The sequence below is a fragment of the Homalodisca vitripennis genome, unplaced genomic scaffold, assembly GCF_021130785.1.
Source record: "Homalodisca vitripennis isolate AUS2020 unplaced genomic scaffold, UT_GWSS_2.1 ScUCBcl_12777;HRSCAF=22671, whole genome shotgun sequence".
Lineage (NCBI taxonomy): Eukaryota > Metazoa > Arthropoda > Insecta > Hemiptera > Cicadellidae > Homalodisca > Homalodisca vitripennis.
Genome location: NW_025788982.1, coordinates 24,773 through 27,358, shown reverse-complemented (window position 1 = coordinate 27,358; position 2,586 = coordinate 24,773).

The window sequence follows — 2,586 nt, the reverse complement described above, 5'->3', positions numbered from 1 at the left end:
GGCCAGAATTGTACAATTGGTAAACACAAAAAAATGGTGTAGTCTCCTTAAAATACTTTGGAAGTATAACAAAATTTAATGCCTCTTTTACAAAAGGAAAAATACTGTTTTAAATAAGTTATTTTGACGAGTTATTGTATAATTTATAGTTTAATTTATCAGTGCAAAACACTGACTCCCATGTCCGTAGTAAAATATTAATAATTTGTGTAAAATGTTAATATTAGTAAATGTTTACAGCCTGACAGGAGTAAACCAATTCACTAGCAGCGTTATAACTACAAATTTCAACTCGGTAGTAATGTTTGATTACTGCTGCACTCTGGTGGCCAACTATGAAACTATTACCAAAGCATACGATAAGTCATCAATACGTGCATTGAAGTTTACGTGTTTTGTTGTGATTAGTTTTTAAATTGGTGTGGGAAGGAACCAGTACAAAAGTAGATTGGAGCAAAAGAAAGTTGTAAATATCTAACTATTATGAATTACGTTACGGTTGCGTTGATGACTTTCTCCGCTAATTTTTAATTCAAAAGACGTGTTACCTATTCCCCCCTGTTAATTGTAAAATTACTACTATTAAAGTATTAGTAATAATGTTGCATGATTGTGAAAATAGATCCAGCAGACGATGGGTAATACACGTCAGCATATCTGACACTCAAGTAAAACAGCATAAAAGCTAGCAAATGTTTATCTATAAATAAAGTAGGGCTAGTTACACTATTAGGAACTCAGTAATGGCAGTGCCGATTACAATGATCTCTGAATTTTTGCATTCGTCTCCGCCTCAAATAGCAGAATATCGTAAAAATCAACTGACTAAGTCAGAAACAAATATGTTTACATGTAACCAACTGTACTGTTTAAACATTGTTTTATGACAGAAAATCATAAATATAGTTAGTTTAACCACTATTTTCACTTTGCTTACATTAATAGTTCTGCAAGGATGGAGTAAGCTTGATAGTACTTCTTATTTCAACCTTTTCTACAAACGTTGTTGAACACAAAGAGAATATCCAGATAATAAAGTTGAAGGTTTTAGTAAAAATATACTTTTAAATATAAATTTTAGCAAATTTTAAGAATGCAGTGCTTGGTCAGTACTGTATTGCAGATAAGAAAGCCTGTGAATTTGAAGGCTGTTATTAATCCCTTTTTATTTGTCTTTTGACAGATGTAGGCTTCTTAGATCTGGGTATGTATATATATTTCCCTGAACGTAAAACAAGAAAAAATTAACTACGGTACAAAAAAATTCGGACAGGAATAAACAACAATGGTTATACATATACATTTGCTAACATATTTCCATGATAGGGCAACAAGAAAATTCAAAATTTTTCATAACTTTATATAACTTTTCCTAACCAGAAGTCCTTATGCACGTAGAAAGATTACAAAATTACGTATGAGGCCGTTGATATCTGCTATTCAGCACTGACGGTCTGAATAGCTAATTGTCGAGCTGTAATTCCTATTATATTTTGTACTGCAATGAATGTGAAAGGTGTACGTACATTATCACTAGAGAGTTAATTAATTAATTTAATAACGTCTGTACAGCATATCCAATAATTAATTTTTTTTGTAAACTTTCGCCTTTCTTATTTGAGTAAATATATGAAAATTAGTTTTATTACTCGATAAATATCGACCGAAAATATAATAAATAAATATCGTCTTATAAGACTATAGAGTCAAATTTCATAACATTTGTAGCAAGTTCCGTGACATTTTCCATTAAATATTTAAAAAATTCTTCCAATTAAATTTAGAAAATATATATATTTTTTAAATACAGCGATATGTAATGGCTGGAAAAAGTTTATAAAAAATTACAAAAGAGTACACATATGGAACGGCTACAATTATGGCTATGTAGGCTCCTATATGAATAGTAAAATTTTAATTCATACATGTAAAAAACAGACGAAAATTTTAAATATACAAGTCTAAAATATTCCAAAATGTCAGTTCTACCTTCAATATTGGCAGAATGAAGTAGAAATCATATAGAAGTAATTTTAACACTTAATTATTACAGATAACTTTTAAATCTAATCATTTAGTTAATATATACATTGCTTTATAACGTAAAATTTGCTTTAAAAAGTGACTGGCCATGTGTGATTCGTAGCGCAATAAAACAATATTATACTATTATCTCCACATTACAGGGTATATTTCTATTGATGTAATGAAAAGTCAACATATACAACCTTTGAAAACCAATAACATGTCTACAATAAAATCTAATTTAGCTGATAGTTTATTAGAAACTGAGCTTCAACTGCACAAATATTGAAAAGAACATGGAGATTTTAGATATCGAAAGGAAAGGATAAAAACTAAACGAGAAAGAAGAATTAAATGTCTATCTAAATTACAATAAAGATCCTGGTAAAATTTTAAATAGCAATCTGAAAAATAAGACAACCCCAATTTTTGAAAAAGATTAAAATATTAAATACGGAATACTAATCAAAATTACAACTGTGTCATACAAATTTAACAGCTGTTTAAAAGGTCCACACGCGTATATTTAATTGCTTATTATATATTTAGAGGTTAATTTAC